Source organism: Dermacentor andersoni, chromosome 2, assembly GCF_023375885.2.
Source record: "Dermacentor andersoni chromosome 2, qqDerAnde1_hic_scaffold, whole genome shotgun sequence".
Lineage (NCBI taxonomy): Eukaryota > Metazoa > Arthropoda > Arachnida > Ixodida > Ixodidae > Dermacentor > Dermacentor andersoni.
This window is the reverse complement of record NC_092815.1, coordinates 89,161,675-89,174,220: the sequence shown is the minus strand read 5'-3', so window position 1 is coordinate 89,174,220 and position 12,546 is coordinate 89,161,675. Positions and strand designations below refer to the sequence as shown.

At 46.3% G+C, this 12,546-nt stretch overlaps 1 protein-coding gene and 1 long non-coding RNA gene across 2 annotated transcripts in view; one reads left to right on the top strand and one right to left on the bottom strand.

Annotated features, from left to right (window-relative positions):
* LOC129387615 (uncharacterized) overlaps nt 1–12,546 on the bottom strand; it is a 286,099-nt gene that overhangs the window by 114,329 nt on the left and 159,224 nt on the right. The gene's annotated exons all lie outside the window — the stretch shown is intronic.
* Nucleotides 8,081–12,546, top strand: part of LOC126541652 (uncharacterized) — a 223,802-nt gene continuing 219,336 nt past the window's right edge. The window contains exon 1 of the mRNA XM_050188506.3: nt 8,081–8,141. The gene's annotated coding sequence lies outside the window, so the exon portion shown is untranslated. The remainder of the gene's footprint in view (nt 8,142–12,546) is intronic.

The window sequence follows — 12,546 nt, the reverse complement described above, 5'->3', positions numbered from 1 at the left end:
TCATAAACAATGGATCATACCTCCGTAAGCAAGCGAAAAATGCAATGGCTCACAGCCTCATAAAGTTCATGGCTACTCACTTTGGGTGGGTTAGTTTCGATGACATGTACACATATGCACATATAGACATAAATAATTATGCCTTAAGTGCAAGTCCTTATGGCAAAAAAAAGTGCGATGACATTACCCCTGGGGTCGTTGTCGGTGATTTCAATGTGGATGTGTCGGGACCGAAAAGGGAGTGGTTTACGTGTATTGTGTTGCACGCCGCTTGAGATTCCACACCAGTCCGGCCCAACCAACCACCCAGCGGCGTACGTGTATCGATTTGACATTATCCAAGAATGGATTTGCAGTAGCGAGTATGCTGATCAGTGTATATCATAGTGACCACAAAATCATTGTGACATTGAATGATGCCAATACAGTCTTTACCACAAGTTTTGTTACCATGGTGTTTATAGCTCCGCTGATCATCCACCTTCGCAGGGCGGAATAGCCTTGATTCTTTGTTCGCAAGGGCTGTCTGCCATTGACCAGTCACCTTAGCTGATAACATGTCCAGTGTCACAATTGGCTGGAATTTTGTCTTACAGACAATTATAGCGGAAGTACGTTTTTTTAAAATACGTGCCCAGTGCCCGTATTACCGAAGCAGTTACGCTAGATCAGTTCGTAAGAACAACTGTCACAGCGTCCTGTCACAACTGCCACAACTGGGACAGCGTACGGCAAACATTTTCTGTATCAAATAAAACGGGCTTCTTCCCCGGCTTGCTCAATGTGGCCACGACGATGAGGATGTTCGCCATCTAGTCCTCGAACGCCCCATATACACGACGCAAAGACGGCAGCTAGAACAAGAGCTACACTTCACTGATCCTCACCGACCTTTTTCACTCGCAATGTTGCTGGGCCCATGGCCATCAAAAATAGCACAGCGAAAAGCATTGAATGCACTTGAACATATTAACGAAGAGACAGGCATCCTTAACAAGTACTAGATATCGCACTGAATAGACACACAATGTAACTGCAACTTGCCTTCATTATTTGTAATTATTAGTGCTTGTATATTACGTGTTATACTCTTTTGTATTCTGTGTGAACTCACTCTTTCCTCTCATATTCTGTGCATGTATTAGTTTAACTCTGTGTATTTCCTCATCTGTTTATATGCTCATCGCACTCTACATCACGGCCGCTTGTGTGACTTTGTTTGTGAACTAACTTTCTTTTCTTGTACGAGAAATACAGCGACTGCACACACGTCTATACCGATGGATCAACTACATCAACCAGTTCCAGTGGCACTGCAGTTATACTAACAATGGGAATAACCCAGTGGTTCAAGACTTCCCATATTACTACGTCTACAGCTGCAGAGCTCGCGGCTCACCGCGACGCGCTTCATGTGATAAATGCTGAAAGTACTCGAAAATGGGCAGTCTTCTGCGATTCAAGGCCGGCCTTGCAACGTGTGCAATCGTTTCTCCGACATGGAATTCACGATCAACTCACGTGCGAAATCGTGGAACTTGTCCGCCCCTTGAGAGAAAAAGCACATGATGTATACCAGGTAATTGCGGTGTCACTGGAAATGTTGACGCAGATAAGGCAGCTCGGACGTTAAAAAAAAAGAAGACGGCTGCGTCCCCTATTCTCTCTCAAGGACCGACGCTGCTAGACAACTTCGCATTCTAGCACGCACACTTTCCTTAGGAGAGTGGAACACCGCACATACAATGCGCACAAGACCTGCACAGACTAAACCCTTCGCTGCAACTCAGACCACCGGCCAGACTGCACCGACGCGAAGCGTCTCTTCTGTGTCAGCTGTGGCTGGGAGTTGCCTTCACGAAAGCTTACTCAGCACTAGTTGGAGTAACTGATAGTCTTGCATGTGATGCTTGCGGAAGCGAGGAGAACATCGACCACTTATTGTGCCACTGTCCTCAATTTCAAGCACAAAGACAATCTTTCTCTAACACACTGAGGAAACTAGATGACCGTCCTTTGAGTGAACAGACAGTACTAGAGCACCATCCCCACCGATCTTCAGCTCACGAGGCAGTGAAGGCACTTTTGTGCTTTCTCAGAACTTCTGGCTTGGACGAGCGGCTTTGACTCAACTACTGTCTGAGCACCGTCACTATACCCCCTCTCTTTCCCTTCTATCTCTTCCCCTTCTCCCTTCCCCCAGCGTAGAGTAGCCAACGAGACTCTTAACTGGTTAACATCCCTGCCTTCCTTATATACATCTCTCTCTGTCTCTCTCTTGTTCATAACTTTGTTTACAAATTCAATGTGGTGCGGCTTTCGTTTGCCTTTTGTATATATATGTTCGTGGATGTATAGGGTTGTGTACTGTGGATTTCTGGCCCTGTGACGCCGTTTCTTTTAATTTTCCTACTACATATTTTTACATCTATATTGCTATTTCTACTATGAGAACAGGAGTAGCCGTCTCCATTAAAGGCGGATTACACCTCTTTTTTGATTTTCATTTCAATAAAAAAAAACGAAGGCCGCCGATCAATGACAAACAGCTCTTACGAACGAAAAGCTTTGCGTATTCGCGCCCAAATCTAGTCGATAATTTTAATAAAAAATACGTGAGATTCTTTTTAAAAGTGACACTTTCCGCTACTCTTTCTTTGTTTGAACTATAAGAGATTGGAATACTCTACCACCTGACACTGTCTGTATTTGTTCAAATGATGATTTCTTCCATGCTTTATGAATGTAATGTTGAGTGTTTGTTTATATGAGTTGTACCCTCCCTGCTGTAATGCCTGAATAGCGAAGCAGGTACCCAATAAATAAAATAAATAAAATAATGACGGAAGTAGTGTTAATCAAACTTATTCAACACTATCATGTCGGTTCATCATTCTCGAACCTCGCGAATAATTTCAGACCTCCCGCGAGAGCTGCAGTGAGGGTAAAGCGCATTGATTTCCACAGCAAGTGGCGCTGGTAGCGCCCCTGGTCAGGCTCACAGTGCAACCTGTTGGCCTTTCAGTGCGCTCTGCATCTCGAACTCAGCAGCAGCCTCCCAGATGGCGTAGTCTCCTTAGCTTCTGCACCTGTATCGATCTGGGCGCAATAGGAATATTCTTTCTACAACACTAGGGAGCAGCAGTGGCGAATCTCTTTGAAGTATACACTACATTCATACTTGCGAAAAATTCGCTGGGACAACTAAGCGCTAACTGTGCATTCTACAAAAGATGCGAGGGGGAAACGCAAACTTGGGAGAACGGGGTGAGCAGTGCATCTGCTCTCTCACATGCCTTATGAACGGCGTTACCTTTGAGCAACGCTAGATGGTGTTACTGCATACCTAACTCCAGAGGCAGATGGACATTTCGATCGGCGCATTAATTAAGGGTATTTCAAAGAAGAGAAATGCATAAATGTTGCTCTCAATGTTTACACTTCTATACCTTCGGCCAAAGACACAAATAGCAAGTACCAAACTGAAACCCGACAATGAACGATGCGCAATATTTCATTCCTAATTCCTGCTTTCTCCGTAGTTGTGCGTTCGAAATTTCAGGTAAATTAATGTAACAGGCGTTGCTGAACATTTCTGATTATTTTTTGAGGTAAACACTTCCAGAAAGTTCAGAAAGCAGCTTGAAATAATTTGCTGAAAGCTATTGCCATAATTGAAGCGTACATTTCTTGTCGCTCAGTTAATGGGGGTTAACGTCCTGAAGTTTGTACCGCGTAACGAACGATGGAACGAAAAATGACGGGTACAACGTTAAGAAATAGGAAAGAGCGGCGCGAATTATATAGAGAACAAACGAGGGTAGTAGACATTCTAGCTGACTTCTAGCTGACATTAAGAGGAAGAAATACTGAACAGGTCAAGTAATGTCTACAACAAGTGATTGGTGGTCTGTTATAGCAGCATTGTTACCAAGGCAAGGCGAGCGCAGTTGAGGGAAGCAGAGAAGTAGGTGGTGGTATGGAATTAGGACATTCGCAGGCATAGGATGGGGTCAACTCACAGAAGACAGGTGTAATTGGAGATCACCGGAAGAAGCTGTCGTCCCCCATTGAAAATAGAAGAAGAAGAATGATGCGGATGAGTACTGTCATCCTAAGGAAACAAGCAAGAGACGGCTATGATATGTAAATATCCCATATAGTGGTAGCGGAGGGGGAAGGGGAGAGAGTCAAACCGGCGAGCTCGTGTTCAGTGACATAACGCCATATCTACTAAGATGTAGTATATGTACTACTCATGTATAACCAATTTAGCCAAAGAGGAGTTGCTTTGCGTTTGACATTTGGCAGATTTCAGCAATCTATTTTCTCTACGAAGATACTTCTTTGTAAGATAAAGCCGGGTAAAAGCAGCTCCGTGTTAAATCTTGGCGGCCTTTTCGCCGCGAGAATGAGTATGCGAAACTTAGCAATGTTGAAATTGTGGGTTCGGATGCTACCGGCGAAAAGTTATCTTTTCGTCCACTTTCATTTTCCCGTTTCCTTATCATTTTCTGCATTGCAGTTTCAGCCACAGCTATTACCCCTATATTTTTCTTGGCTTCATTGACCGTTTGGCTTTATACTGTCGTGATTCACAAGAAATCGAGCCGCTCGATTTTCCTTCTTCTCGTACGTATATAATTCTCATTTTTTTTAAACATGTGCCTACACTGCCCGCATATCTGTAGCGACATATCCAGATACATATACTTGTCTTTTTAAACATATTCTTATAGCGTTCGCACACTTGTCAGCATAGTGTGAATTTTATGGTTTCCCACACGGGAACTCATAGAAGCCCATACCATAGCGCAATACGAAAGACTCACACAAACGCCTACTGGCAGACACATACTTAACAAGCTTAGAGTAACATACGCATCACAGTGTGGCACTAAAGTAGACATACCCCACGACATAAGGAAGCAGCTTATTATCCCACCGCTACCCAAAAAACATGCATCCCGAACGCCACGGGGAAAGGCGGGAGGAAAGGGCAAGGGCTATACAGAGGAGATTCTAACGCCCTCAGGACGTAGTGTACGTCGATGCGGCAGAGTACACGACTAATCAGAATATGTGTATCGTTGCAGTGAACTCAGAAGGTGAGCCTAAAGTCAGCGGATCTATTAAAACCAACAGAGCCGAGGTGGCTGAGGAATCGGCCATTGCTCTTGCAATGGCTTCCACACTGGCCACGATAATAGTCAGTGATTCTAAAACCGCCATTTTGAATTACGCAAAGGGGCGCATTTCGCCGGAATCACAACGAATCCTGGCAAACTTCCGCGGTCAGCGGGTTGTCCGTATCATCTGGGCGCCTGCGCACTCCTCCCTCCCCTGCAACGAGGCGGCCGACACCGTGGCTCGAGGACTCGCAAGCCGAGCCACCCATGCGCCGCGGCTGAGGCTGACAGGGGATCGGATGATTAGCTACAGGGAGATAACTAACCATTACAAATGGGGGAGGGTGCGTTTTCCTCCAGCCCACCCATCACTTAATAAGCAGCAGGCGGTGGCGTGGCGCCTCCTTCAAACAAATGCGTATCCAAATCCCGTGGCTTATAATCATTATTACCCAGAACAATATTCGGCCAAATGTAAATTTTGTCAAGAGAGGGTGGACCTGGATCAGACTGTCTGGGCCGGCCCTCGGGCGCCCCTACAGGGCCAAAAAATTAAGGATCGGAAACAGTGGGAGACCGTATTGCTCAGCTCGGCTCCCGAAGACCAGCTTTTGGCCGTCCAGCAGGCCGAGGATGCCGCTAGAGCTCAAGGGCTTCTGGCCGCCATCTAAGCGGTGTTGCCCCACCCCCCACCCCCACCAATCTGCCGGCTACATAAATAAAAGTTCTCTCTCTCTCTCTCTTTCTCTCTCTATCTATCTATCTTTCTCTCTCTCTCTCTCTCTCCCACACACACACACTGGATGTACCAAACTTGGCAAAAGCTCGCCATCCACCCTGTAACCAACCCTACGGTACAATTTCCCTGTCGCATAGAAATCATATGCATCTTTCCTTCCCGAATACTGGCACCATGTTTGCCGCCTCATGCTGGCCATACAAATGTTATAAAAAAGAGTGCCCCGAAGTGCAAAAGAAGATCCGAGGCAGGAGTGTCCGTGGAGGCCTGATTCTGCGAAGCACGTATGCGCAGAGTGAATTTCACGCTGAACGCATGCGGCATACTTGTATATAGATGAGACACGTGCTCAACTCATTTTATATTCCTAACTGTGCCTCACTTTTACAGCACAAAATAATGTCCTTGTGCGCATCATCACGACCAATTTCTTCACATAAACATGTGTTGATTCGACGTATACAGTACTGTGAACGACAAAACTAACTTTTATTGGGCGAACCTGTGCCCACAAAACAGGCTACACTTATAGCACAACGATAGCGGCGAACACGCTCGGCGATCGTCGAAAATCTGCTCAGCGGGTCAAGCGCGTCGGCTTTTATACAGCAGTCGTCGAATGTTCCAGACTAATCGCTGGGACCCGCGCGTATTCCACAATGTTCTACGCCATTCGTGTCAGGCGATGAAATCAGATAACATAAGGTTCGGCGACAACAGACAGCCGGGTAGAATCATCGATAACTTTCCAGAAACGTCGGATACATGCAGGCGCGTCCGTCGCTGTGCGATTACAGTTGTTAAGCGGCGAAACGTGGTCGCCCGATAAAGATAAGTACACGTGTCAATATAGCAAATACTAGTAAAATACGCCGGGGACATCGTCGATCACCGAAAACTCGTAGATTTGCTCAATAAACGATTCCTACACGTGCGAACGCTGGAGGTGCCCTTCTCTGCCCAACGTATAATACTTCCTGTGGCCACGGGAAAAGATAATGCACTACGGGCATACACTGGAAAGTTATAGCGAGGCAAGGAAAATTGTGTAATTTTTATTTCGCAATTAAAGATATGTGCGCCAGGTCGCATTCAACTTTTGCTCTGGAATCGAGGCTTGAATATCATATTGAATTTGCGACAGTGTTTCAATATGGGCATATGTATATGTATTTGGTCTCAGAGCTGAAGTAGGCACGCTAAATAGCATGCCAAATTTGGTTTCAGAAAAGAGGTGTCTGCATTCCGTTATGACACAATGCGACGGTTTGCGTCTGGGCCATGCGAATAATCATTGCAAATGACCCGAGACAGAGTTTTCACCGACGTACAGGATCAAATGCTATGACCGGATGCCGCAACATACAGCAGGACCTATTTTCAAAATCCCTGCATTTTGTGGGTGCTGCATTAGAAAATTCTGAGGGGTAGCCGGATTTTTTTTTATATAAATCTGACCACAGTTACAACGCTTATCCCACGTGCCACCTACTGCACGGTTTTCCTCAGTTTTGACAGCGTAATGTCGGCGTCATATCTTGCAGTTAATAACGGAGCTGCTCTCATTTATTTGCTGCTCCAAAACAAACGTTGTCACTAAATCACGAGTGTCAGATAATATTCATTTTTTCTCCTATAAACCTGCCCTTTCACCGCGACCACTCTTTGGCCGTAGTTGGTGCTCTCTATCAGCATTGCGGTGGTGCACTCTTGCAGTGGCTTAGGAGAGCTTACCTCTGGAAGCAGGCAGTAATCTGAAAAGCCTACAGGATTTCTCATTTGCCCTTCTTGGCAGATATGCGCTTATTCCCGGGACCGATGCTTATCACCGCACAAGGAAAACAAAAAGATCTCTCGTGCGTCTGTGTTTAATAACGACTCCACATCGAGGGTCCCCCTCGAATTCCCCTTGAGGACCTCCTCCAGCACGAGTGAATCGATTCGACTGAGCCAACATCGCGTTCGGCTTCACAGCGCCTCTAACAGGTGGCCGCGTGCGCCCGAGCGCATCCCCTGGAGCGACCACCTATAAGCAATCCAGAGAGGTGCCATCAAACACACGAAAGAGAGACCGACCGGGCTTTTGATACCACAGCTGCGAGCCTTTTCTCGATTGACGCATTCCCCGAGGTTCCTTCGCGCAGACTCAGGTGGCGCCACTGCCGAAAGCCTCGCTACATTGCACCGGGCGCGCTGCGGGCGATCGCACTGGCTTCTGCCGGCGGAACGCGCCGTCCTGCGACTGGGATTTCCGACTTCGATGCGACCGGCAGGTGAGTAGGTGCTCCTCTCTCTCGCTCTCTCTTTTTTATTTCAGCCTTGCCTCCTTTCCTTTCGTCGTTATTATTGTGCGGCTTCAAGCCGTGCTCGTTCCTTTGGGACGAACGAGAGAGCGCGCGAGCCTTTTGGGCAGTGTGGGCTCGTCGTTGAAACGGGGTTCTTAGGGATAGAAATGCGGCCCGGCGCCTCCAACAGCTACCGGAACGCGTTAGCGGGGAGCCGGCGCGCTCGCTCTCCCCCTTTCTTGCTGCTGTGTCAGCTGAATGTAGACAAGCCGCTTCGCGCGGGTCGGACCGATCGCCGAACGGTGATGTCGTAATGTGGCGCAGCGCATTGTCATTGGCAACGGCCTCCGTCTGCAGCATTTCATTTCTAAACGTTCTCTCTTTGGTGACCACCGGTGTGCGAGGAAACCTTCTTCCAACCGTTAGTTTATCGAAGGAGACCTTCATCCACGGCATTGCAATGGTTGCAGACCACGTACATAATTGCTCATTGGCACGTTTCTGCAGTTCGACAGCCTGGAGAGGAAAGATGCACTGACGCAAACACCAATGCGAAACATGCACCTTGCCTTTTTTTTTAACGAGGTGTCTTCTTACAATCTATCTTCGTGGGTATTTTACAGAGCAGCGAGGAAGTAACAGCTATGACACAATGCACATGGGACTCAAGACTCTATGAGCATCTAATGGACCTTATTGCAATTTCAATACGAAGGACGCTCGTCCGTGAATTTTTAGTTTTTAGACTTCTCGATTGAACCTTTCCGAGTCAAGCCTCCTATAGATGGCGACGTGAAAGTCCATCTAAAAACACAGAACTAAACAATTTCTGAGAACAGATACAAGTTCGAACAGCAGTTTCTGACGTGATAAAATACAAATATACATTCAACCGCTCAGTATTTAGACTCAAGCAACAAAGACCTAGACAAACTGTGACACGTTTTCTTTGTTTCGTTTCTGATATCTCTTTTTAATTGTACCTTTCAGGTTGCTTTATGGCACGCATTAGCCGAGCTAAGTTGTTAGAAGTAGTAGAATGCAAGGTAATTGGCGCACCTTCATTCTCTACCGGTGCGTCAAGGGTCATGCTATATGCAGGAACCGCCATTGTTAACTCTCTCAATCAATACTTCCTGCATCATTCTATGTTATAGGCTCGAAGTGAAACTGCGACGCGAGCGAGATCGATTCGTTCATTTTGAAAATTATTGTCTCAACGCAGCATGATCACCTAAGTGTCGCTTTGCAAGGGGTTAGAACAAAAATCTGATTGAGAGTTTAGTTTTTTTCATGTACCGTAAATGTGCCGCAACAAGCACACGCAGCAGGATACTAATGCCCACTCACGGAACTCCGCGTTTTCTTCCTATTTTACTGCCTTGTGGCTTCGAGGCAAATATAACTTAAACGTACATGGATAATCAATAGTTAAGTTTGTTCGCTGGTCGAAGAAGGATGCCTAGCGGGGTACAAACTCGGCTCGATCTTGTACATGTATGTTCACCGCCCACGAAGAATTGTATAGATCACCGGCGCCAAGACACTTACACTGAAACACATCAAAACCGGACGCGTTTTTGAAGGAGAGATTGAGTGAAGTAATATTAAGTGGCAACTCTTTATTTCAGAAGAATGATGTTTGAAAGTCCACGCGGGAAAACAAGACAGCTAGCTCTACATTCGCTTGTTCTTATAGCGGCAGCCAAAAACTATAAGGATACCTTTCCTGTAGTGTACTGAAAGCTACAACAACTAAAGGTACGCGCGCACGCACCTCGGTAACTGTGATTCTTGATGAAACCTACTTGGGTAAAACATAGAGCAATGACACTTCGGGGCGCATTAATTTCTAATGGTACACACAAGCACAGGTGTTTTCTGGGACAACGTTGGGAACAACAGGTGTTCTTGCTACAACACTGCTCATTCGCATGTCATGCCCGTTGAAATGTATATTTCACTTTAACAATCACTGCGATTTCACCAATTTCCAGCCCCTCCCCCTTTTGACCCACTCAAGTCACCGTTTCTAACGCCTTTCTTTTAATTAATATATGGTATTTAGGAGATGTTGTCTCCTTTATTTGACGCCGGCTACTCCTTTTAGCATAGGGATTTAAAAAAAGAATAAATCATAATAAAAGAATAATGAAATCATAATAACATGAAATCCAGTCGGGTAAGCACACTAATGCCACACTAAAACTGAAAGTCAACTCAGAAACACAGCAACACAAAGTCCAGCCACATATGTGCACTAAACACAAAGTCCGGTCACATAACTATAGACTAAAGTGAGGGCACATAAGAAAGGACGGAATAAATATATATGAAGGTACATAAAACCAGGCATTGAATTGGGCAAAATCGAGTCAAAAAACATAAAATAAAAGATATAGAATGCGCTTATCACATTTTGACACTCTACTCAATAGTTTCCGCCAATATTGCTCGCGTCTAGAAATCTTTGAAGGGCCAGTAACGCTCGTCTTTGCAGTGGGTGTGTCGGCCAAGCACCCAAGATCTTCCTGAGGCTTCTTCAGCCCAATGTTTTCCCGAAAAGGCGCAATTTTATCTCGTTTCACGCGGACGCATTGTCGGTGGCGGCGCCACTCGTTAGGCGGAAGCACCACGCGTAGACGCCAGCCGGGGAACAGGCCATTAGACCCCACTAATCGCCCGGCGCTGCAGCTTTTAATTTGTCTGGGCGAGCGCGCGTCGGCCTGTGGCTTGGTGCGCTGAGGTAATGACGACCGCGCGGAGCCCCGTTGGCGCCTCGCGGTTGCAGTCTCTCAAAACTCGCTCTCACGTCCGCCCTAAAGAGTGCCGCTTAACAGGGCCCCCCAGGAATCTCAACGGCCTGTGCGCGTCCTCTGAAAGCAACGGACCGTGCTGCCAGTAAATCCACCCTTATTAAGGGGCACGCGCGCATCGCACACGGACTCGTTCGGTGGTCTCGCATCAGAACATGCGTGCCTTGCCTTAACGTTGCCGCGGGCGATCATCGAGAACCTGCTGACCTTAGACGTCGGGACAATTATTGCAGAGGCGTGTATCCAGCTTTCGGTAATGATTCCCGCAAGATTTGCCATACAGTAGTCTAGCCGTGTTGGGTACGATGGTTCTTGACCCACGTCATGCCAGAAGTGGTCACCTCGCGTCGTTCCTGGCAGAATGAACCTAAGAATAGTGCAGTTGGTCGCCCTTTAATGCTATTTTTGATTGCTTGACGTTTCACGGTTTATACGCCCTATGTTGGATCGGCCAAGAAAGAAGCTAAAGGGCCAGTCAAACGCGAAGAGAAACTTGACCAGAAAAAAAAAAACGAGAGAGAATATCATTTTATTTTTCTCTTTATAAACCCGTCGTGTTTGTCTTCGGTCCCCTAGTCAATATATTATGACTGCACAGCTACTTGGGCAAATGTAGACTGCTTCATTTCAGGCATGGATCGTTATTCTAATTTTTACGGTTGTCTCCTCCTGAGAAAGCCTCTACATTAAAGCAACAGTCAATATCTTAATGTAACGTCGAGAAAACAATCAAGTTGCGAAGACAAGGAGTGAGGTTTCCGCATAATAATTATAATTTTCAGACGGTTAGACCGGTAGCTTGCTGCTATAAAACAAATAAGATTAGACAGACAGACAGACATAGACAGACAGACATAGACAGACAGTATTGACAGACATAGACAGACATAGACAGACACAGACAGACAGACAGACAGACAGACAGACAGACAGACAGACAGACAGACAGACAGACAGACAGACAGACAGACAGACAGACAGACAGACAGACAGACAGACAGACAGACAGACAGACAGACAGACAGACAGACAGACAGACAGACAGACTAGATGGACGGACGGAATAACTGGAAGCGAGACAAATGATATGAGAAATTCCAATGACTATGTTGCGAAAGCGCATGCATGTTCCATAGAAAGGCGATTTTAGCCTCGCATAGAGCCGGCAGCTGCGAAACTGTGGGCTAGTCCGTGCAACAAAGATGCACTCTCTGATCTGCACTAAGGATCGGTTGTCTGACCTTAGAAAGAAGACCACCTCAATTACCCAGAACTATATACATTGCTGCTCTAATGCGCGACAGCCTTTCTTCTCCGTAATTAGGGGTGGTATTAGACAATTTCATTGTCTCAAGAACGCGATTAATGCTATTTGCTCCGCAACTTCTATCATAGCTTCGTTATTTTTGGCGTTGGTTAACTCGTATTAGTGACAACTCCACGTACTGTCAATGAAACGAGGGTAGATTTTGGCCTGTTTTGATTGCCAATGAGAGTTTCTCGACTTTTTCGTCGTTTGAATGTAACAGCAGCTTGCATATCAGGCTCTAATTTTGCTGGATGGCAATGCGAAGCGG